This window comes from Haemaphysalis longicornis, unplaced genomic scaffold, assembly GCF_048455015.1.
Source record: "Haemaphysalis longicornis isolate Haplotype H1 unplaced genomic scaffold, Haemaphysalis longicornis Haplotype H1 scaffold_75, whole genome shotgun sequence".
In the NCBI taxonomy this organism is placed as follows: domain Eukaryota; kingdom Metazoa; phylum Arthropoda; class Arachnida; order Ixodida; family Ixodidae; genus Haemaphysalis; species Haemaphysalis longicornis.
Window position 1 is genome coordinate 657,212 of NW_027526434.1, and position 25,296 is coordinate 682,507.

The window sequence follows — 25,296 nt, forward strand, 5'->3', positions numbered from 1 at the left end:
ACAACCCTTTTTCAGCCATCCATGTTTTGACTAGAAGAGTTCCCGAATGAAGCTTAAAAAAGAATGTTTTCATACATGCTGGGACTGCCATCTTTTTGACGCGACACAATACATCTTGCCCTGGCCCAATGCGGTACATAGTTCTGTACAGCGGTACTGAAAAAAGAACATCTCTAAGATCTTCTAACAGACGTTTTCTTGAAACACTTGAAAGGTATTCAAGGGAAAACCTTACACAGAGGAATCTTAAAGATTCAACGGTTTCCTTCAGGTAACCTTTCAATGTGTAACGTTCATCAACACTGGAAACAACAAACTGCGGGAGTGAACCCACCAAGACACTTTGTAGAAATGTGCGCAGAAAGGCATCACTCGCATCGCGAAGAAACATAAATCTGCTGACAAGTTGTCGCAAAAACAGATGTGATAAGCCCACCCCTCCCGTTCGAACTTTACGAAAGAGATCCGTACGGCTGGTTCTTTCCCATTGGGAACCCCAGATGAATACAGCAAAAATACGGTGCATTTTCTGCACATTTACTCGCGAACAGTGTATTACTTGCATCACATACCATAGCTTTGCCAGGAAGAACATGTTGCAGACAGTGGCACGAGCGAACATTGATAGGTTGCGGCCTCCCCACCTCGTTGCTTTTTCACGCAATCTTACTGCTTCTTCCTGCCAATGCTTGCTACTATCTTGGTAGCACTCCAGCGGAGCGCCAAGATATCTTTTCGGTACCTGAAACCACTGGATGTTTTCAAAAAACTCTGGTTTGGTGGGCCATACTCCGTGCCACAGACCCGAACATTTTTCCCAGTTTACAGCACTACCGGTTTGTGCGCAGAAATCTTTTGTAATCTTTGTCACTTTTTGCACGCTCTCTTTATCTGTAACAAACACTGCCACGTCGTCCGCATAAGTCAACAACCGCACTTCACTTGAGTTCAAACTAAATCCCCTAACTTCATTACTTTGGATTATTTTTAAACTAAAAGGCTCTAAAAACATGCTAAAAAGGAGTGGCGACATCGGACAACCTTGCCTAACTGACGATAACACAGGTACGCATTTGCTGACCTTTTTGTTTATAACTAACTGCGTGGTACACCCCTGGTAAGCCATATGCACTCCATTGTATAGCACTTCCCCCACATTTGCTTGTTTCATAATACAGAATAACACTTCGTGACACACTCTGTCGAAGGCTTTTTCAAGGTCAATCTGCATCATCGCAACGGAGCGCGATGCGGAGGCGTAGTTAATATAGGATATATATTGTACAACCGGTTTACACTTTTATTTAGTTTTGGCATTTCAAGCAGCTTAGGTGACTATTTGTTGTACTGCGATCGTGCAGTAAGCGTCGCCCAAGTTTCCACAGTAGCTGACGTCTAGCAATTGCATTTCGTAGGCGGAAAAGCGTTCGCAGATGCGTAGTCGTGCTGCTGACCGCTATGCTTGTTCGCCCAGCGCAAAAAAGTGTTTCCCGCGCCCTAGTTTTACGCTGTACGGTAAAAATATCAGTTGATTTTATTTCCTTAGTACCTATATTGACTTCGCTGACTCTTCTCCCGCCTTCAAGAGGCCTTATATTTTCCTACTGGCGTACCAGTCAGCGAAGCGTCGCATGTGCGCTTGTGTGAAGCGACCTTGACTTGGAGCTAGATCCAGTGTACAAACAAACCAAGTAAAGAAAGGCACATTCTTCCATTCACAAACGTGTCCTGTCTTCGTTTCAACTAAGCGAACGAATTGCGACCAAGCAATTTTTTTTTAACCTCCTTGATTGCGACGACCCGCCGGCGGCCGGCGGGCGAAACGCTGGGCCGACTGACTCTGTCGGCCGGGGAGCCGTGCAGTAGCGCAGCCGTGGCGCAGCCAATTGCCAGCTCATCCCCTCCTGACGTCACACAAAAACGCCACAGAAAATGGGCGAGCGTAAAGAGAGGAGGACAGCATTTTCGAATTAGTTTTTCTACTAAATAAAATCGCGTAAACGCGCCTAGAGTGGTCGAAACATGGCCTGGGGACTCCGGACTACAATTTGCGCTAGTAATCCCGCAATGTTTACATATCACTTCAGTGTCCCTTTAACCTGCTATCTCGGACACCCCTATCCTTGCCGAAACTGTTGGGTCCGTGGGACAATGTACGCAACCAAACGAAAGCCTTCCTTGCCTTAAGGAAATTTTTTCAAATGACGAAGATGTGTGAAATATATTAAATGCGTGCACTTTCCTCTGACACGCTCTGAAATGGGTGTGGAAACACACAAGGGTGTTATGTATATTGGCGAAACTATCTGTGTCGCGTCGTGGTTGTCGTCTGTATATAGATGTGTATAGTTCTCTTGGTTTTTTTTTTACTATATTCCACTGCTGTAAGGAATCATGTATATATATATATATATATATATAACATATGGGTGTGCTTGTGTACTACACAGAGCAAGTAGTTACTGAGTGCGCATCTTTCATCCGCTGCTGTCTCAATGTACTTAATCTAACCCCTTGTGGTTCCTTAGGGCAAGTATTGTACCTTTTGTATACTCCAATGCCTGGAGTAGCCAGCTCCTGTTTGGGTTGGAGCTAAACTCTCCAATAAATAATTATTTCTCCCTCTCTCTCTCTCTCTGCCTCTCCAGGACTCACCACCGATGCAGCAACGCCGTGCAATGCACACCGTTCTGCGTCCGCTGGCGGTTGGCGTCTCTGATGGGACTGGACCTGCAGCGGTCGACTGTCCCAGGCCCCCTAGAGCTATATTTTTTACCAAGCTCCGTCCATCTACAATATCGGCAGACGTTTCTACCCACTTGTGTTTTGTGGGTGTGGTGCCGACCCTGTGGAAACGGTTGGTGCCGACCCTGTGGAAGTACACCTCCTTCTACGTCGGCGTGGATGACGCGTGTTTAGAAAAACTGAGTGACCCTGCTCTTTCACCGCGACATTTCCCCTGTAAACCCTTTCGCGGGGAGCTGTGTGAAGAAATTATTCATGCCGAGGAATACCTCGATGGGAGGTAACTGCACTTTCGATATTTTGTACCAAAATGTCGGTGGGCTACAAACAAAATCAGCAGAACTTTTTTATAATGTTGTTTTTTCTTGCTTTCCTGTCATCATTCTCACAGAAACTTGGTTGTGTGCGGAAATAAGTTCAAATTCGTTCGTCACCCGAAATTACCATTTCTTTCGGCATGATTGTGACCCTTCGCGCGGCAAACAATGGGTTGGGAGCGTAATGGTCACCCTGAACGATTCAATTAATTGTAAACGGCACCCAGTAACCAAAAATTGCATGCCCCACCTACACCAGTTTGGGGTAGTGGCAGGGGTCAACACTACCGCAGTGAAATGGCAGCGTCTCTCCCTGGGGCACTCTTGATCAGGGTAACCCCGGCACCAGGTATATTAACCTCATTGACAAGAGGTGTGACAGTATTCCAGACGCTCCTAATGCCTTTGCCCATGAATTCAGTTTTCTATTCGGCAAGAAAAGTACAGCCTGCTCTCACGTGTTTCCGGCGTATAACAAATGCTCAGAATGATTTGTTTGGGAAAGTCTTGTGTCAAAACATAAGCCGTCATTTTCGTGCGGCCCTGGCGGCATTCCTTCTGGAGTATTGAACGCGTTTGAGGATCTTCTTGATACGGCTCGACGCGTATATTTCAAACGTCACTCTATTCGAGCAAGTTCCCTACTCGTTGGAAGGCTGCGCGGGTTGTTCCTATATTGAAGTAAGGGTAAAAGTTGTACCACACAAACTACCACCCGATTTATATTCTCTGCAATGCTTGAAAACTCTTTGAAACCGTACTACATAAACTACTCACTTCCAGTGTAAAAACTATATTGCCGCGAACCATGTACGGGTTTGTTTATTTATTGTTTGTTTTTAATGCCCGGCGGCGCCCGGCTCTGTTATCTGTGTCCCACTTCAGCAACATGACTTTCCCGCAAGGAGGGCGACCTCTACCAATATTGTAAATTTTACGCTGGGTGCATCCGAAGCTTTGCCGGGGAAAGGACAACCCGATGTCGTTTACTTCCATTTGAGCAAGGCTTTTGACGCCGCGGCCACAGTATATTTAAAAAGCTGTGTCAACTCGATTTACAACCATCCCCCACATCCCTTTAATGTAATTATTTATCAGATAGATAAAGCTTCATGCATGCAAACGGGCGGTCTTCCCTCTCCTACGCGGCCACAAGCGGTGTCCCTCAGAGCTCTGTTCCAGGGCCACTTCTTTTATCAATTTTTATAAATGACGTTTCCTCAATAATTCATGATTGCCACTTTCTCTTATATGCTGACGATGTCAAAATATTTAGGACTGTTTCAAACACCACAAGCTGTTCCGCTCTCCAGCGAGCAATCATGTCTTTTCGTATTGGTGCTCACGCAACAAACTCATTATGAATACATCAAAAACTAAGCTAATGACATACACTAGAAAGACTGACAGGTGTTATTATCCTATAACATTACGGTGAAGCCCTACAAAGTGTGGTGGAGGTTAATGATCTTGGTATTAATGTCGACAATAAGTTAAGCTTTTCCCCGCACATCCCGGAGATCACTCGGCGGGCCCTCCAATTCTTTAGCGCTGTATGTCGCCGATCAAGGGAGTTAAACGAGCCGGGCTCTCTTCTCAAGCTGTACACGACTATTCGTCGTCCGCAGCTGGAGTGTGCATCTGTGGTATGGAATAGCACATGAAAAACAAATTGTATGCTTATTGAAAGTGTCCAGCAAAAGTTTACATCAATCTTCAACGATCGCATTGTTAGTCATAGCAATTTCGGCTCATCCTTTCTACCGATGCTAGAGTTCTTGAGGGGACAGACAACCGATTTTAGATGCAACGCATCTCTTACACTCGCCTTGTCCCGCGTTGTTGTCGCGGCGTAGTCCGCATCTCTCCCCCATTCTCCTCGCCGCGGCAGCTGCGCGCTCCGCCGCTCTCGCCGCAGCGCCATCTGTGCGTCAGCGCGGTCAGCGCGCAGCTTGCGCTCGGCTGCGCTCGCTCCCGTCGCCGTGCCTGCTGTGCGTTAGCGCGCAGCTTGCGCTCGGTTAAAACTTTACACCATCTTCCCGCGAGGGGAACCATGGGGTAGATGCGACGCATCGGGGGTGAACATGCTGCGTAAATAGGATACACAACAACAGCAATCCACATGCTGACATCGCTAACATAACGGAAACGCAACGGCAACACCCGATGCGTCACATCTACCCCATGGTTCCCCTCACGGAAAGATGGTATAAATTTTTTTCTTTAGTATATGTTCTCTATCCCAAACGAAAGCGAGCGTTTTATATAGGCCGGTCACCACAAGCATTTTATAAACAGATTGGGCGAAATAATTTTAAATTGGCACCAAACTTCCGTAGTGTAGAACCGTCATACTACAATATGTGTCCCTGTCACGTTATCTGAAAACCTAGCAGCTACTATGACTGCTGAAACGTTTATTCACTTATTAAAATCCTATGAACACAAGTATTTGTACAAGTTTCAATTGTATATGTATTTCTTAACCTTATTTTGAAAATTTTTAATACACGCCGCCTGCCGCCACTGGGTTGCCCCTAGTGTGGCTTACTGAGCCTCCATGCCCACAATCAACGGCAGCGTTGACTAAACAGACCGAGTGACTGAGCTTTCCCAATTCTGCTTCAGTCAGGGGCTTTTATTCTTCCGAAATATTCGATTTGAGTTGCAAATACGCCAACGGCAGTTTAAAAACCAGGTCTCGCCCGGGGAGAATCAAACTGTCGACCTCCACAACGTGAAGCCAGAATCTGCCTGCCGTCCATCCCAACAGATGGCGCCTTTGTGAAAATTGACAACTGAATTAACAAAAATACATAAAGAAATAAGAAAGCCTGCGGTTCACACTTTTTTGAGCTGGGGAAAAGTTTTTAAATATTGTTTTTTATTTCGTATACAGACAAAAGTATGTTCCGCGCTACTGTATGTCACGGTGGCCAGCATGATTTTTGGGAGGACACAAACGGCTCGCAGATCTGAAAATTTGGGTTTAAACGTTCTTGGGCGTTATCAGCAAAACCGTTACTGATCAAGGTGCTTTATGGAATGCCCTTTCATTTTGGACAGAGAACATATACTCGATAAAAATCGGTTGTGTCTCGTTTTGACCTCCACACGTATTAAGGCGGATATTCTTTTCTGTTCAAAATCATTCACCACACAGTGTCTTGTGGGGAGGTACTGCAACATGTTCCAAACCATGGGCCGCAAAAATCTATCAGAAAACCAGACGCATTTTTAAATCCCACATATCTGCGTGGCTTGTGCCCCATGTTTTGCCTCTTGTGTACATACATTCAGTACTCCGAATATAATATTTAAGCATATTTAATAATTTCCCCACAAAGTTCCGAAAACACGACTGTGAGCTTCTTATGTGAGCCACATTCATTCCCTGTTCAAGCACGGTCACATCAGCATGAAATGCTTGCAAGAAAATCCTTTCAATTTTTTTGAATTCCTATTATTCAATGCCTATTATTAGTATTATTCAATGGTGTTCTCAACATGTAAATTTATTATATACATGTTGTATATCATTTCCTTGCATATAAGCCATCTTGATTCACTCCGTTTCCGCAGAACTATACATTGTTATCACTTGCGTAAGTTTTTGAAACTATCTGCCCACGACGATTACTGGCGTGGTGAAACATGCCTTACTGGAAGGCGCTGTGCCTGTTTTGGTGTGTATGTGTGTGTTTGTGTGGGTTTTTATGTGGGTGCATGTATATTCAGGTGTACAACAGTGTGCAATTTTTTGTGTGTCTTTCAGCAACGCTGTACCTCAATTGCAATTGTGAGGTGTGGGCATCATACCTTGCCTGTTTTTTTGTGCTCCAGCACAAAGGCCCTACGGCTGTTCCTGAGCACCTTAAAGGGACCCTGCAACACTTACCATCGACTACTCGGAATGTATTTTGGGGTAAAGTCTATTGTCCCAGAAATCTCCTCCCACAAAAATTATGAAAATCCGTTCACTATCACCGAAACTACGCGCGATGAAAAATCGCGCATAAATGTTCCCTCTCAACTCAACCGCGGACAACGCGAAGAAAGCTGCGCGCTCTCTCCCGGAGAGGGGGGCGGCGCGCGGCGTTCTGTTCGACGGCCTTCGATATGTCACAGGCCGGGGAGTTCTGTCCTTTTCCCCGCAACGTGCACGGGTCTATTTCCGGTCTGGTGCCACAAAAAAAGCAGTCATGGTGGCCTGCTCGCAAGCAAGCGCTCAGGCTGGTAGGACGTTTTTGAAGAATAAACGTTTGTTGTCGAGTGGGCTCGTTGAAAGTGGAATATTTAGTTCGTCACTCAAACTCCGCGCGCACTCAACACAAAAGAAACGCCAAAAGCATGTGGACAGGTTTATACATAGAAGAGGTTCATACACAGCGCCGACGACGGCGGATCGTCACAGGAAATGCCAGAATTACGCCGCAAAGTGGACCAGCGACAGCCAATAGGACAGCCAGGACAGCCATGGCCCGATTGACGTCGCAGAGGCTATGCCAGGGGTGCATAATGAGGAGAATTGAAGAGAGCGCGGTTGGTTTTTCTGCGTCTTTCACGGCGATTTGCGCGCTTACCGCTTCACGTGCACGTGTAATATTTGGCTCGGGTTTTCCTAGCAGTGTAATCTAAACGTCGCGCAGGTTTACTTGCACTGCACGAAGAGTGTTGCAGGGTCCCTTTAAAACTATTGATAGATAGATAGGTAGATGGATAGATAATTGATTGATTGATTGCTTGATTGATTGATTGATTGATTGATTGATTGATTGATTGATTGATTGATTGATTGATTGATTGATTGATTGATTGATTATGTGCGTGCTGTGTCCGAAGAGAAAGGCAGCGGTAGTGCGGTGTGTGTTGGTGCATGTGATTTGTAACACATCTCTGTCGTGCAGCGTTCAAAACGTCCGAAACACATCTTTGTGTCAAAAGTGTCATCTTTTATCACCTCAGCCAACTGACGGAGCACGTGTCGACAGTCCACGTCGTACCTCTTGTTTACCAGCAGCTGAACACTAAGTACTCGTCCTACCTCCTACTCTTCTTTCTGCGTGACTGTCGACGAGGCCTCTTTCGAGCGTCTGGGGGATCCTTCCTTCTATTCGAAAAGCTCACTTTCCAACCCCTTCCGTGGAAAGCTGCATGCCGACTTGTATGGTCCACCGATGTTCCAAATGACGGCAAAGCTAACGATAGGGTGGACATCAATTATCAGAATGAGCGTTGACTTCGCACCAAATAGTCGGAAATATTTCAAATGTGATTTCTTCAAATTTTGCGATTATTGTAATTTTTGACACCTGCCCTTGTGGTGACATTAGCTTATGTAATTACTTTGCAAACGAATTACGAAGTGTTTCGTAAGGATAGAGACTTTTCTGGGGTTAAGCAAAAGGGAGGCGGTGGGTATGAGTGGAGGTCAAGAGCGCTCTTCAATCTATGCGGCGTCATGCGTTGCAGGGCGACAAAGAGTCGGTCTGGCTGGAAATTCGTCTTACCTGGCGAACAGCCGTTTAGGGACGTTTTTCATTCCACCTGATGTTCCTATTTCTTCGCTTAATTAGCTCCTTACTTAAATAGAAGAAGTTTGCTCATCACCCTTGAATCACCAGCATTTCATTCTGGGTGAAGTCAATACACCTCGTGCACAATAGGAGAATCTTACCCATCAACACCCCAATTACGTACAGCAGAAATACAGCATGATTTTAAAATTCATAAACAGCTCTCAAAATATCTTAGATCTTTGCTGCTCAGGCATTCAAAACACGCGAGTATTGTTGTCTGATATCTTTTTTGTCAAAACGGACAAGCTTTATCCTCCTGTTTTACTTTATGCTCCGGTCTCGCTTCAGCATTGTATTGCCTCACTGAAAAATATTGCGGTCTCCCCCCACTGTCATGCCCGTGCTGATTGCATTGGCTTGTATAACTTTTTTTTCTTCGTTTCGTTGGTTATAAATAGGAGAACTTCCTGATTTTGATGGGCAGGTCATCGGATAACTGCAAAAGTCAAAAGTGGCATGACTCAGTTTATCCCCAAGTGCAGACCTTGCCGTTCAAAACACCCCTCCTGGTACTCCAATGAACTTCGTACCGCCCTTAAATAAAAGACTGCTACAACAGAAAATATAAAAAACCCGGTCTTGACGAATTGAAAGACGGCTTTCAATCTTTCCGGAAGATATGTAAAAGTCGTTATGAAGGGGATCAGCGCTCCTATCTCGAGTCTCTGGAGCTGCATGAATTCCCAGTGTGCAACATTTTGGAGATATGTTCGATCCCATACCAACAACTCACATGAGCACATCCGTCTTGATGATTCGTCTGAGGAAGAAGCTCATGAATTCGCCAACCATTTTCAGCAGCACATTATTACTGTACGTGGCCAGCTGGATGACAGTGAAATAAACGTATTGTTGAATCATGTACAGGGCTCTAGCTTAGTACTATTGGACGAGCAGTAGGTTCTTGAGAGATTAAGGCGCATATTACGCCATAGTGAACAAGGAAAATAAAATAATAGAGAGACAGAATGAGCAGATTTGCGAACTAATTAGAAAATCTGAGAAAGCAACGAATAATAACACCGTGCAGCATACACTGAGACACGAAGAAACACTAGCTAACCCGGTAGAAGAGGGACCACGCAAGGTGCCGAGGAGAAGGTCGCCACCCGCGGTACCCGCCGGAGCGACGCAGAACTCGAAAGTTCAAGCTTTGGAGGACGAGGAACTGTCACCGAAACAAGAGCGACAGAAGGCGAGTCTGTCATCTTGGCGGCTCTGAGCAGGCTTGAATAAAGGGTAGCACAATCGCATGGCGGCTAGGATCAATGCCCTAAAAGTCAAATAGAAACCCGGAACATTAAAAAAGGAACGAGCAGAACGACTGAAGGAAGCAATTGCCGAGAGAAGCGGACGCTTAGACACCAAAGAGAAAGATGAAGCCGAAACAACCCAACAAATCTCATCGGACACGGGTCGTTGATGAGGTGACCACTATATATCAGTGGAACTGCCGTTAAGCCTTGAATGCCGGAGTACATTATGTATATCGGCACGACCGAAAAGAGCAACGCCGTCCTCGTGCGTAATACGGTCTCTGCGATGCAAGACGTCACAGGGAGGCACGGCTGTGACCACATGCTGCTCGAGCTGCACGCGAGAGACATTGGGCACGCCAGGAACGTATTCATACTGAACGTTTACTGTAGACCGCGAGCCAAGCACGAAAACGATTTTGATGCCTTACTGAAGGACGTGATGGGACTAGCAAAAGGCCGCACGCGTCATGGGTGACTTTACGGTTACGGGTGACTTTAAAGCGCGTCACCTCATGTGGGGCTATAAAATTGCATCCAAGAGGGGCTAGGCTCTCGTCAAAACCAGGGGAAAGCACTAGCTGTACCTCATCAACGAGCCGGGAATTCCGACCCGAAGGGGTAACTGCATGACCAACGACACAACCCCCGTTCTCACGTGGCTCTCAGAGCCGCTGGAAACAAAGTGGAAGTGCGACAACGCCGACCTCGGCTCGGATCACAAAATTATCAAGATCGATGTCATCGGGCCTCAGTAAAGGGCGGTGTACAGCAAGGCGAGGATAACGATTTGGGATAAGATGAGAAAGCACACGAGTGAGAGGAAGCAGGAAGAAGATGCCGAACTGTCTGCGGAATCCTACGAGGACTGGGCCAGACGACAGCAGGTCAAGCTCCAAAAGTACACGCAAGAGATCACCACGACGGTGGAAACAGCTTTCGTGGACGCCAGGGTATCAAACCTGTGGACGTTCCAGCACTCGCTGACTCGCACGTGGAAGCGCCAGCGGCGTAACAGGGAACTGGCTAAGCCCATCGCCCTACTGAACAAAGAGATAGCGGCGTATACGGCCGGATTGTGGAGGGCATACGAGGGCAATTGTTTGCGCGCAAGACCTGGAAAATGTTGCGTCACCTCATGGACCCCGCACAAAGCAAGGCGACCACGAATCGGAACCTGAACCAAGTCACGAATAATTACGACCAGGATAGCGCCGAATTGGTCAGAGACCTATACAAGCGTTACCTCCAGACCGAAAAGGGGAGGATCTGCCACCACAAGTGTACGAGGGCACCCCTAATGAGAAGGTGGACAGAACCTTCACCATCTCCGAGCTATCAGCCGCGATTGACAAAAGCAATAGGAAAAGCGCTCCCGGGACGGCCAACATCACCTATAAGCGGCTCTTCAACATGCACGGCAGAACGGTCAACGAGCTGCTTCAGCACATCAACGAGGCGTAGGAAATGTCGCGACTACAGCAAGAACGGAAGACGGCCAAGATGCGCTTCGTCCCGATTCACGGCAAACCACCGTCGATCGAGAACCTGCGACCCATATCTCTCACGTACTGCGTGGGCAAAGTCATGGAGAGGATGGTGTTACACAGGCTGCAGTGACACCTCGAGGAAACAGGACAGATGCCGGCCACCATGTTCGGTTTCGGCAAACATCTCGGAACGCAGGAGGGCATGGTTTAGTTGCATGAACTCGTCATCAGACAAGCAACCATCGAGCCCTAGAGCCATCCTGGCCCTCGACGTCAAGGGGGCGTTCGACAACGTCCCCACGCCAGCCTCCTGCGTAACCTGAACGGCACCGGCTGCGGCGCTAGAGCTTTCCACTACGTCCGCAACTTCCTCGGGGGCAGAACGGTGACGATAGGCAACTCGAAGACGGACCCGATAACGCTAGGAGAATGCGGAAAACCCCAGAGAGCCGTAATATCGTCCCTTCTGTTCAACCTGGCATTGCTACCCCTGCCTAAACTTCTGGAACGCATTGTCGTGTTAGAACACATTTTCTACGCCGATGATATTACGGTGTGGACGAACAGGTCCGGATCGGAGGGTTGGATGGAAGAAACGGTGCAGCACGCAGCGACGACGGTCCACGAGTAAGCCAAGTCGTGCGGGCTAAGCTGCGCCCCCCAAAAGACCGAGCGTTTAGTAGTCCAGCCGGGCGTCGGCAAGAGGAGCAGGTGTGGCCTGACGATCGAGATCGGCGGCATTCAGGTCGAACCCCCTCAACAGTGTTGGATCCTGGGACTGTTGCTCCGCAGCCACGGCAAGGCAGACGCGGCCATGGACAAGATATGCCTAACGTCGGAGCAGGTCCTCGGCATGCTCCCCGAGTAGCATAAAAGAATCGGGGAATTAAGGAGCACGACGCGCTGCGCCTGGTTCAGGCGTTCGTGGTTACCAGAACCACTTATTCGGCGCCATACCTTAACATAAGCGGAACACAGAAGGCAAAACTAGAAATCATCTTGAGAAAATCCACGAAGCAAGGCCTTCGACTACCTGCGTACATGTCGACAAAACAGCATTATGAGATGGGGGGGGGTCCCCAATACCGTGGACGATCTCCTGGAGGTGCCCGTCTCTAATCAGAGGCTGCGTCTCAGCGGGTCTGAAGACGGGAGTAGGATATTGGAGAAGATCGGATGGAGGCCTGAACCGGTGCAAACGTCCAGGCGTGTCCCCGAACATTCGCAGACAAGATCAACACAAAACCCCTCCCACGCAACTTGGCGGCGGGAGAAGGTGACGGCAGGAAAAAAGCGCGCGCCAGGGCTTTGGAAATGCACTTGGAAGGCATCACCAACGTCATGCACGTCGACGCCGCCCTGGTCAAGGGAAGCGACGAGACCACTTTGGCAGTAACAACAAGGCACAGGCTCGTCGCCGTGGCGCCCACGAGGACAAAAAACGCAACAAACGCTGAACAGATGGCGATCGCATTGGCACTAATCCAACCGAAGGCCACGCACGTCGTGAGACACAACAAGAAAGCTTACGCGAGCTACCGTGGGGGGTTGATCACCTCCGAGGCGGCACGCGTCCTCAAACGACACAAAACACCAGACAACGACGTCGAAGTGATTTGGATCCCCGCGCACTCCTCCCTGGTCGGCAACAACATGGCCGACTATTACGCCCGAGACATGTCCCGCCGGGAGGTCGAGGAGACGGGGGTCGACTCGTTGACACCAATCACTATCTATAAAGATATCATTACAATGTACAGGTAAAAAAGACAAACACTGCCCGAGCCTCATCACTCCCTCACCCGCAGGCACCAGACGATAATACGCCGCCTACATGCAATCTCTGGCTCACCCAGCACTCCCACACAAGCTGTACCCATACTCCGAGCTGTGTCCGTTCTGCCAGACTGGGAAAGAAACGCTACAAAACGTCATTCTAGGCGCCAATTCCCGACAAACCGTCTTCCTTACCCCTTCCCCTTAATGAGCGATGGGAGATCTTTCGGCTCAGCCCCTCTGCAAACATCCACGCGAGCCTAGCGGCCCGTGGGTGGGAGTTGCTAGCCCGTTACGGGCACTGGAAATGAGGCTCCGCTCCCGTCGGTGGGCTAAATCTTTGGTATAATAAAGTTTCATCAATCAGTCAATCAATCAATTACGGCGCATGAAACCATCACTGCCATGTGGCCCTTACGTAATACCTCCTGCTATTTTAAAAACATTCCGCAGCTTTTTGTTCCTGTTTTAACTGGGATATTGAATCGCTCCCTAAACAGAAACATGTTAAATTGCCAACAGAAATTTTCTAGAGTGCGTCCCATTTTGAAGTCAGAATACTGTAGAGCAGTTTCTGTCCGTTGTGCTGTCTCCCAGCTTTTGGAAACAGCTCTGCACCATCTATTCTCAAGTTCTGCACATCATTTTCTTACACGTAAAAAGGATGGTTTTATGTCGGGAAGGTCAACAAGAACTAATCTCGCCTGCTTCATGGAGCAGGCCTCCGCTGCAGTTTCCGAGGGAGGCCAGTTGGATATTGCCTACTGTGACCTGAGAAAAACACTTGATGTTATCTGCCATGCGTTGTTAGTTGATAAGCTTTTCCAGTCGGGCATTCATAGACCACTCGTGGCACTGCTGGGTAGCTTTCTAGGCAATCGGTTCAGTTTCCTTCGCGTTAATTGGCAGACATTCTCAATGTATAGATCAACTAGTGGTGTGCCCCAAGGCTCTGCGTTGGACCTCTGTTGTTCTCCATATTTGTAAACTATGTGACAGCAGCAAGTAAAAAGACTTCTTTTCGTTAAGCCTCTCTCGTTCTCCATATTTGTAAACTATGTGTCAGCAGCAATAAAACGACATCTTTTCGTCTCTACAATGGCGATATCAAAATATTCAGACACCTTGTGTCCATCGATGACTATGCTGCACTGCCGGAAGCTATATTTTGGTTTGCTAAATGGTGCTTAGATAACAGATTATATCTTAATCCCACGAAAACAAAGGTTATGTCTTATAGCCGAAAAACGAACCACGTTTTCTTTCGCTACAGTATTGTTGGCGGTTTCCTATTTAGAGTCGAAGAGATCAAAGACCTCAGAGTGCTCTTCTACAGTGACTTAAATTTCTCGCCTCATCTCACACATCTGACTAGGCGGGCGCTCCGCTCGCTTGGTGCTGTATGCAGGTTTTCACGAGACTTAGTCTCCTCATTAGTTCCTGAAACTATCTATAGCACTTTGTATTCCCCGCTTCAATAGGCCTTTGGCCTTTGAAATATAACCTGTATATCAAATTCTCAACGTGTAGAGCGTATACAGACCAAATCTTTATGAATAGTTATGCATTGTTTTACCTCTGAGCCTCTCTCGATAACTGTTTCCTTAAGTTCCAGCGAACCCGCTCAGATCTTCTTACACAGACTGCTTCGTGGTACTATTTTATGCCCGGAACTGCTTGCATCAATTAGTTTTCGTGTTTCCGAAAAAAGCCACCAGGCTTAACCACAATTTAAACACAGCTGGAGCACTTACCAGATGTTCTGCTCTTGATAGACTGCAGCGTGTATTTAACTTTCACTCTGGGGAACTCCATCATTTTGACTGTCCCTTTCGGGAATTTTTGGCCGCGCTGTTGGCAGTGGTGCAATACCTTGATTTCAGCAGCACTCCTTTTCCTCAGTTATTTTCCTCGTGTGTGGGGTAATTTCACAGAGTTGACTCTTATTTGTTCGTGTATGATGTCGATGCTAAGGGTGTAACTGTTGTTTTACTATGGCAACCTTTTGTAGTCGACTTGTCCTACGTCAAGAATTTGTGCGTCGCGAAATCTTTACGCACACAGCAACACACTTCTCTAGAACCTATTACTTTCTGTAATTATTATCCATGAATAATTCATGTTACCCTGTACATGCAGACATTTTTGTGCCACTTACCTTGTGCTATTGTCGTGCTTACTGTACGAAGGATTTTTGCAATGTATTAGACCTTACAATTCATACTAATCGGGTTATGCAGTTTCGATGGCAAAATTTTATTTTTAAACTTCTTAGTGTTCTAGCTTTCTTTTACTTATTGGATATTCTTAGGGACTGTGTACATGTCATGCGCTGATATATTGCAGTGCCGCCTTTCCTTTCCCTCTCAGCGTGCCAGAAGGAAGGCTTTGGCTGTTCGTGGACACTTTATTAAATGATTATTATTATTATATTTTTGTTATATTAATATTGTTATTACTATTGTTGTTATCACTATTACTACTATTATTATTATCATTATTACTACTATTATTATTATTCAGCCTCATTGATTGTACAGAGTTGTTGGGTGCCATAAATTTGAGAACCCCGACAGGCAACACCAGGGCACCTAGACCGTTTCATGTCCCCGCCCGTGGCAAGAGTCCCGTGGGACGCATTCAGCACCTATACAATATGCACGCAGGACGTTTGGACGTATTCCATCGTCCCTTTCCAGCTTTTTGTAAGGAACTGCGTAGCTTGACAAACCAGGAGTAGTTTGCTTGCCCTATTATGTAACTTCAACTCACACACTTTATGCTACCGGGGTTAGGTTTATCTATGTATGTATGCTAATCGTTTCGATGATTCACTTGTGTATGTAAGTTTTATGCCTTCATTGTGGCGTGATTTTAAGCTAATATATTTTTCCGGTTTACATGTTTCAGTGTACAGAGTTTTAATCATGTCTTACACTTGCCTTGTTCGCGTATGTGCACGGGTCATGGTGTGTCGGCGTGTGTGTATCTCAAAGTGTCTCATTCTCGTTGAGACTAAGTAATGCTATTTTCTATATTTTTCTGAGATATGCACGTTTCTTTCCGCACCAGCACATCGTTCCTGGACACACTATTAAACAATGAATTGGTTGATTCATTCGTCATTTTTATTATCTCTGCGATTTGGTGGTCTGATCATTTATGTCTGTACTCGTGCCATTGTTTTTTCGCTATTTTTCTGTCAAACGTGTTGCTATGTTTTTTGTGTGTCTCGACAAGATGGGACATTGCAAAGGCATCGCTCGTTTAACGCTAATACTTTATTGACTGTAATTTTTCAGAAATCTAAACTCTCGTTTTATATGCACACTCTGTCTCTATCACATGCACTGTGTATTTTGTTGTATATTTCCTTTTCTCAAGTGCCTTGAACGTTTCGCTGGCCGAGGGCCATAGCTTGCAATCCTGTTTTTCTTGCTTTTTTTCTGAATTTCTGTAAGTATTTTTACTTTATTTTTTTCTGTCATATCGAGGATTTTGTGCCTTGTGCCGTGCTGTTCTACGTTTCTTTTATTAATGTTTTGTATATGGTGGGCCAGCACCAAGACCTTAGGGTTGTTCCTGGGCACCGAAAATAAAGGTTGATTGATTGATTGATTGATTGATTGATTGATTGATTATCGCTGTCTGAGTTTCATTGCTTTCAACACTAGGCCTCCTGTTTCTTCTTTATTTTTGCCGTTTTGCTTTCTGATATTTCCATAACTATTTTTACTTTATTGTTTCTGTCATGCATATGGTTTTGTGTATTGTGTTGTCTTGAGTTTAGTTTGTTTTTATGAATGGTTTGTATACGGTGGACCAAGACCCTAGGGTTGTTCCTGGGCACCGAAAATAAAGGTTGATTGATTGATTGATTGATTGATTGTTTCTGTGTTTGTTTGATTCTTATTACAATAATGGTAATAATATTATTGTAACGAGGTAACGGGTGCTGCATTAATTACGAACTGCGGACAATCCCATGTAATGGCTATGTAACCTCAGGCATAGCCATGTTGCTGGCAGACAACCAGCTGCACGTGTGAACGAAGATGCTCTGTCTGCGCCGCTTTGAATGCGATCGTTTGTCGGCTCCCCCTGCGGTTTGGGGACATCGGTGACCATCTACGTCTGCCAGCAAATAAACCTGCTTTCATTTTGGTGGAGGTTGCGGTTCTCCAGCTACGACCTCCAGTTACGCCCGTTTTCGTTCATGAAGCGATCACCTCAAGGCTCAAGGATCGCGTCGGACCGCGTTGGTCGGCGTCCCTGACCAAGCCCTGGAACTACGTAGCCGCACCATACCAACGTCCATGCTTGGCGGTATCGACATGCTCAGTGTGCCTCCGAGCCCAACTATCATTAGCTCTGGCGCTCACCGTGAACGCGAACCTGCCAAGTTCAACGGCAATGAGGAGAAAGATGTTAAGGACTGGTTGTCGTTCTTTGAGCGAGTGCGTACGCATAACAGATGGGATGACGCCGTGAAACTCAATAACGTCAGCTTTTTTGTGACTGGTCTCGCCGAAGTTTGGACTCAACAACCACGGATCCGGCATAAGCACCTGGCCGGCCTTCAAGACAGAATTAATTGCAGCTTTTGGCCGTCCTGCTGTGCGGAAACTGCGCGCCAAACAACGCTTGCACGGCCACGCCAACGAGGCAGGCGAGACGTTCACGAACTACATCGAGGATGTTTTCGACCTCTGCAAGCGTGTGAACCCATCTATGACAGAGGCTGAGAAAATCAAGCACGTCATGAAAACCATCGACGCGGGGGCCTTCCAGATGCTCTTGGTGAGAGGCCCTGGCCCCATTGCTGAACTGGTGAACCTTTGCCAGAGTTACGACGAGCTTCGTAGACAGTGAGTGTGCACACACCACACCTCTGTCCAAGACGACACCACAGCGAGTTTGGTCCGTGACCACGACAACTCTTCTCTGCTGTTTCACATCAAACAGATAGTGCGGGAAAAAGTCGCCCGTGAGCTCTCTCTGCTGCCACACACCCCGCAGCCTTCGTCTACTTTGGGGCCAGTACTCCGAAGCGTAAATCAAGAGCAAGTTGCTGAGGTCCTTCCGCCGTTTCCCACTGCGCCTCCTCGTCACAACTTGAGCGTTACCATGCCGCTTCCGTATGCCGAACGCGTCGCAAGGGCCCCGGTACCGATGGTCACGTGCGCTAACGCCGTAGGTGTCTCCCCTGAGCGGGTCGCCATATCTTACCAACACCATGTACCGAAGACGCCACTACCCTTGCCTCGGCCTCGGCGCCAATACAGCAGTGCCTTGCGAACGTGGGAGAACCGTCCCATCCACTTCAATTGTCGTTATGCCGGACATGTCGCCCGATACTGCCGCCGACGCCTGACGCCAACCAACGACGATACCCGGAGCCCTACCTATGGCGCTCACAGCCGATCGCCACGCGAAATCTCCTACCGGTCCGACTGCACCACTGGACCTTCTGATTCCCGCACTTTCGCTACCTGTCGCTAGTTCTCCCCTCGTCGTCGGTCTCTTTCTCTTATGCGCCGGCGACAAAGCACTACCGACGAGGAAAACTAGTTGACGCAGTTCCGGGGAAGAACTGCGTCACCAACGAACTGTCCAAGGCCTCGTTTTTCGCCCTCAAATGGCATGGACATATTTGTGGAAGATCGACGTGCTTTGGCGTTAGTCGATACGGGCGCTGATGTTTCAGGTATTCATTCCGACCTTTGCCGTGTCCTTAGAGAAGTGACGACGCCGTTGGATCGCTTTTCGCTACGTACCGCAAACGCACAGCCCGTCCATGCGTCTGCAGCGTGCATGGCGCGAGTGACGATCCAGGATGTTTTATGCATTGTAGAGTTTATCGTGCTTCCTTCTTGTTCCCTTGACCTCACATTGGGTTGAGAATTTCTCGCTCGTCACCACGCCATCATCGATTGTGCGCGTGCGTAAGTAGAATTTGCACCAGATTGCGACGCACAGCATAATGAGGCAACTACTGCTAAATTGGTCGTCAGCGAAGATGCAAAAATTTCACCGCACTTCTCTATTTTCGTGCCCCTGCGCTGTGCTTGCACTTCTGACAAAATCGCGCTTTTTGCGCCGTCCAACCTCTTCACCCGACGGAGACGTCTTACCCTGCTGCCGCTCTCTTAACGACTCATGCTGGTACGAGCCGCATGCTTGTTATTAACTGGTCCTCGGGTGAAATTTCGCTGCTAGAGGGAGAAACTATCGGCTGGATTGAGCGTATCGAGCCTAGTGCTGTCATCGATGTTCCTGACGATACTCCCATTATCACTGATATCGCAGAATTGGGGGCGTTTCCCGCAGTCCTTGTGACCGAGAAGGACGGTTCGATACGGTTTTGTGTTGACAATCGGCGTCTCGATAAGATAACCAGAAATGATGTCTACCTTCTCCCGCGTATTGATGACGTCCTCGATTGTTTGCAGGGTGCCGAAAATTTCCCGTCACTCGACTTGCACTCTGGATACTGGCAGGTACCTATGGCAGGGGCTGATCTGGGAAAGACGGCTTTTATAACACCTGACGGCCTCCATTACTTCAATGTCATGCCGTCAGGCCCCTGTAATGCGCCTACCACTTTCTACTGCATGATGGACAGCATTTTGCGCAAAATAAAATGAAAAGCATGTCTGTGCTGCCTTGATGAAATCGTCGTTTTTCTCCGGATTTAGAGAAACATTTACGCCGCCTGGAACAAGTTTTGACTCGTTTTGCCGTGGCAAAGCTGCAGCTCAACCTCAAGAAATCTCACTTCGCCGCTCGGAAGCTAATTTTTTTGGGTGACGTCGTTTCAAAAGATGGAGTTTTACCCGACACGTCTAAGCTTGAGGCAATTCCGGAGGTCCCGAAGCCGAAATCTATGAAGGCCCTCAGGAGCTTCCTGGGACTCTGTTTGTACTTCAGGCGCTTCGTCCGCAACTTTGCGACCACTGTTGCACTATTGACGCAGCTTCTCTCTGATACCTCTAAAGATCTCACTACGTGGTCGCCTGCTTGTGAAAAGGCGTTCGTGACGTTGCGGAAGCGCCTTACGTCGCCACCTATCCTACGGAATTTGGCCGAAACACCCCCACTCAGGGTGATGCTGATGCCAGCGGGGTTGGTCTTTGGGCTGTGCCTACGCCAGCCGTACCCTTACCAAGGCTGGGTCAAACTACTTCCTCATGGAAAAAGAGTGCCGGGCCATAGTTTGGGCACTAGACAAGTTTCGACCTTATTTGTACGGCAGACCCTTCGACTTCGTCACAGACCACCATACGCTATGCTAGTTGCCCACACTAAAAGATCCGTCTGGACGGCTAGCTCGCTGGGATTTATGGCTACAAGACTAGAATAAACTTGCCATACATTGGTCTGGCCGCAAACATTCTGACGCTGATGCCTTATCTCGTTCTCCAATGTCACGAGAGACTCCATGCATTCTCCCTGACGACGTTGTTGTGTCCCCTCTCTCTCTCACTCAAATGCCGTCTTAACAGCGCAAGGACCCATGAATTGTTTCGCTCATCTCCTTGCTGTCTGACGTTTCCCGTACTGAACTACATCAGGCCCTGCACAGACAAGCTATGCACTTCCCGATTCATGACGGGTTGCTACCGGCAGAATTACCTCAACGTAGGGCGAAAGTGGCTGTTCGCATCTCCTCGGCACCTTCGCAGCGACATTTCCGCTTCTCCTCATGTCTATCCAACGTGTGCCCACACTGGCTTCTTAAAAGGTACCACAGTGTCCGCCTCCGTTATTACTGGCGCGGCATGTACACCTTTGTGCGGAAGTACGTTAGGTCATGGACTACCAACCAGCGTTCCAAGTCTCCGCCTTCCAACCCGGTGGGTCCACTGCAGCCGCATCTTTGCCCAGAGAAACCATTCGACCACGGTGGTGTAGACCTGTATGGACATTTTCCCAACGCAGCCTCTGGCAACCGATGGGATATCGTCACCGTCGATTACCTGACGCGCTATGCCGAACCTGCTGCTCTGCCTGCCGCCACACCATGAGACATCGCCTCTTTCACCATACGGCGCTTTATTCTGCGCCATGGGGCACCTCGTGAGCTCCTCAGCGACAGGGGACGTGTGTTTCTGTCAGACGTCATTCTTGCCCTCCTTTCTGAGTGCCGTTTTGTCTATCGCGCAAGTACAGCGTAGCATCCGCAGAAAAACGGCCTCACTGAGCGCTTTAACTACACCATCGGCGACATGCTGTCTATGTACGTCTCAGTGGATCACGACGACTGGGATCTTGTGCTGCTCTACGTGACTTATGCGTATAATACAGCCATTCAGGCCACAACAGTTTTCTCGCTTTTTTTCCTCCTGCATGATCGCGAAACGTAATGCGCCCCTGGTACGGTTCTCCCCTACCGACCGGATCTCTCCGAGTGCTCCCCAGATTCTGAAGCTGCCAAATACGCGGAATAATGCCGCCAGCCTGCAAGGTTCTTTAAGACTAGAGATCAGTGGCAACAAAAATCTCGACACGACGACACAGCTACCCACCCGACGTATTCTCCAGGAATTATGGTGTGGCTGTGGATTCCCTCCACCACACTAGGATTGTGTAGCAAGCTTCTTTCTCGGTTTCACGGACCTCAGCGCGTCCTCGAGCGGACGCCGCCGGTGAACAACGTCATACACCACATGACACCTTCCTCAGACCTCCATCGCCACGGGAGGGAGACTGTCAATGTAGAGCGTTTGAAGACGTATTATGATCCCCTAGTATCATATGCCCCGTGAGGCTGCAGGATGGCGCTTTATTCCCTGGGCGGCAGCTCCAATGATGTAACCGGGGCTGCATTAATTACGAACTGCCGACAATCCCTTTTAAGGGCTATGTGCCATGAGGCATCGCCATGTTGGTGGCAGACAACCAGCCGCAAGTGTGAACTAAGAAGAAGCTCGGTCTGCGAGGATTTGGGTGGGATCGTTTGTCGGCTCCCCTACTATTTGGGCCTCTGTGACTATCTGTGTCTACAAGCAGTTCATGCCGAAACTTGAAAAGAAAATTTTCTAACAACCTCGCATAAGATAGAGAGATAGATGGTAGATTATAACCATTTATTGCATGTCCGAGCCTGACAACTGCGAAGTGTTTTCCGTGACGCTTTGGAAAAGTTATTCCTTAGTGAGGACAAGAAGATCATTCTTGAGCGATGTCGTTCATTAGGGATCGCATGTGTGAAAAATACCTTGAAGCACATCCCATCCAATCTGAACCTGTTAGGCGACCTCCCGCTTTTGCACAGCAACAACATAAATTCCCTTTCGATTCTTTGTTGAAAGCTGTCTAGAAGTTGATTCCGGCGTCACAGATTTATTTATTCGAGTCAGAATATTACTTGCAGAAAAGTAGGCTTGATGACTTCCGTGACGACTCCGTCACCATTTTTTGGAAGAATTTACTGGACTGCAAAAACAGCACTGGTGTGTTAATGTTTCCACTGCTATAGCAAATAGTCATTCCACTTCTCATTCTGCCAGTTTCACATGCTGTGGTTGAACAAGTTTTTAGTCGCGTAACTCTAACAAAGATTGCTGAACAGAATGTCTCCAGATATGTACGACAACATCCTTCATGAAAAGTTTGGAGTCACGAGAAACGGCAAGTGTTGCAAGGACTGCACACCATCACAGTCCTTTTTGGAGCGGTTCAAGATCACCGCTATGTATTGCGGGGCAGCTGTTCGTGTTCGAAAAGAGTGATGTTTTGTCTTTCCCTCATTCTGTGAACATCTCAAGACTGAGATTTTACAAATAGCCGACATCTGAATAAAAGTTTGAAATGAATTGTGTGAACTTTTCTGACCTAGGCATTTGGGCCATTTTTGTAGGTCGCATTTGGCTACTCTCGGGCTATGGTGGCTCAAAAATTTGCGGGGTTGCTCTTTGAGAACCAGGAATCCCTGGTGCTAGTGCACATTTCCAGTGCTTGCGCGACCGCGTGCTTTTTTTTTTTGTGGCTGCCGTGTGCCTCTTCGCGGTTTTGATGAAAACTATAAAACAAAAGTGTCTACAGACCGAAAAATCTGGCAAGAAATCAGCGACTCGCTTTGTTCCGGGCGGCACCACCGCATTTTGGTAGTTGGTAGCACCGCCACCGATAGCTCGTACGCGGCAAGCTGTCGCCAAGGACGATGCAATTGGTGCCTAGAGAAGTACGCTGCTAATTCATTATGAAATACGTTCGACGTTACGTGAACGACACTGTGTGTGCAAATAAAATAGACCTTGCAACAGCGACGGAAACGTGCGGCTCAGTTGTGATCTCTTCGCGCGTACTGCGTGCATTCCCTGATAAATCAATGACTACGTGAAAACGGTGGGCCGATTGCTTCGCCGCACATGCTTAAAAGTTCTGGTACAATGTGCAGTTTGGCTTAAGTAGTGCCTATTTCCCCTAGAATGTTCCAAAGCGTGGCATTGTACCTCCACCAGCCAAAGATTCCTTCGTGGCGTGCGTGACAAGAAACTTCGAGCGCGGGTGGAGAGGGTCACGGCGGTTTTCACTCCCGGAGCACAGTGAAGATGGCGCGTCCATAGGGCAGCAGCGTTCCCCGCGCGCAGCTGCCTGCTCTTACCGACGGGCGCGTTGGAGGGACGGCTTTGTAGTCTGCTTTAGACACGGTTGTTCTTGGCCTTTCTGGCATGCTTCGCGTCCATTGCGCGCTTCCGTCGCACGGCTTGATTTCCGACAGCACCTCCAGGGTAATCCGGACACGACAGAATTAAGTGGCCGTACGGCAGAGATATGTTAAGGATTGGTTTGCAGGCGGGAACACAAAATATAGAGACCACATAGAGACATCTAGCTACTAGAGAAACGGTACCTTTGGCGCACTGCTTCCGACAAATGCGACTCCGTTTTCTAAATTGATGAATACCAATTCCGTTGTGTTTCAACAAGTATTAAAAAACACAAAAGTACCAACTGGACCTGATAAATAGCGATTATAAAAGTTCCCTCACCTTTCTCGCAATTCTCAAACTCACTAAATTGACTGATTTAAATCGCCATAAATAGGAATCACTAAGCTCACATGCCGGATTGTATCTGTGTCTGCGCTTGTGTTGCGAGGTGGTGTAGCCCCGAGCTTGCACATCAGGATTACTAGGTTCTGCTGTCTCACCATTCTAAAGACGCAGGCTGCTCTTCATTTTCTGCCGACGTACGGCCTTGCTACAGCGGCGGCGTCGTCCACCGCTCTAGCCAGGCCGTGGCCGGCAGTCCTGCGTTCGGGACGCCGCCCCAGCGAATTCCAAGTAACAGCTGGCAGAATCTCTGGTTTCTCTCTTTGTATAGCCACGTGAGTGAATTCAAGCGACGCCGCATGGGCAGGTGTGCGTGCCGTTTAATTGCTCTGCTTTTCAACAACCTTCATGGTGTGGATTGGAGTTTTTACATTTATGCACTGATTTGATTAGCGATCACTAGTACTCTGTACAGCTGACATCTTTACTTTTTGCGACAACTTGTCCGCAATGTATAAGTGGTATTAACGCGACTTTTCAACGCCTTTGAGCAGGTTTTGACTTGTGTGAGTTTACGATTAAGTACGACCTCGCCATGATGATTTATAATCGAACACGGCTTTTGTCTGCTTACAATGAGGTTTTCTCTAGCATCAAGTTGGAGGACTCACGACTGCTCACAGAAAGAGCGGCTTTGTACGATGCGAAAGACGTCGTGGGGTATCGGGGAGTTTTAGAATACGAAAACCAAGCGTTGGGAGTCCCCTAGAAGTTACTGGAACGCAAACGCAACACGCTTGGCCGTGACGAATTTTATGAGAGCGTCTTCTCCAGCAGCTCGCAGCCGGCTTCGGATGCTCGTAGTGGGATGTTGGGAACTTTAGCTTGGTGTCGCGGCAGATATTTTATTGCCGCTATCGTTACAGTAGCAAATGACAGCCCCTAACACAACTTTTCACCACGAACTGTCACCCCGTTTCCCGCAAGTGGAACTTTTATCCGCGGTGATGCCATTTACGCGATTGATGATCAAGATACCTGCCACTCCCTCAGCCGATTCTTGCGCGCAGGTATCGCCATCCTTCGGCCGCTCCCGCACCGTGCGCGAACGGGCCGGTGGTGCCGGGACCGAC

At 48.0% G+C, this 25,296-nt stretch overlaps 1 long non-coding RNA gene and 1 pseudogene across 1 annotated transcript in view; both read right to left on the minus strand.

Annotated features, from left to right (window-relative positions):
- The window catches only part of LOC144148069 (uncharacterized), a 76,870-nt gene that overhangs the window by 28,615 nt on the left and 22,959 nt on the right, over positions 1-25,296 (minus strand). The gene's annotated exons all lie outside the window — the stretch shown is intronic.
- Positions 3,279-3,419, minus strand: LOC144148076 (U1 spliceosomal RNA; annotated as a pseudogene).